A 262-nucleotide genomic window follows, 5' to 3' on the forward strand; every position below is an offset into this window, starting at 1 on the left:
GCAATTGGTCGAAGCGGATAAACCAGTTAGTGTATTCCGCAGAAATTGATGAGATAAGAAAATATCGAAAAAACAGGAAAAAGACAAGCCAATCCGGTAATACTCACCAATACGTAGAGACATAAGAAATAATATACTTGTGGAATAAAAAGTGAAAATGTGATATGCACAGCGTTGCGCGAAGAAGTAGAAATAGAAGTAGAAGTCGAAATACAAGAAATAAAAGTTACTAAATAAATTTATTAAATAAATAGGAAATTAG

Source organism: Temnothorax nylanderi, unplaced genomic scaffold (assembly GCF_030848795.1).
Source record: "Temnothorax nylanderi isolate EJ_2023f unplaced genomic scaffold, tnyl_v1.0 TNYL_tig0039_pilon, whole genome shotgun sequence".
NCBI lineage: Eukaryota > Metazoa > Arthropoda > Insecta > Hymenoptera > Formicidae > Temnothorax > Temnothorax nylanderi.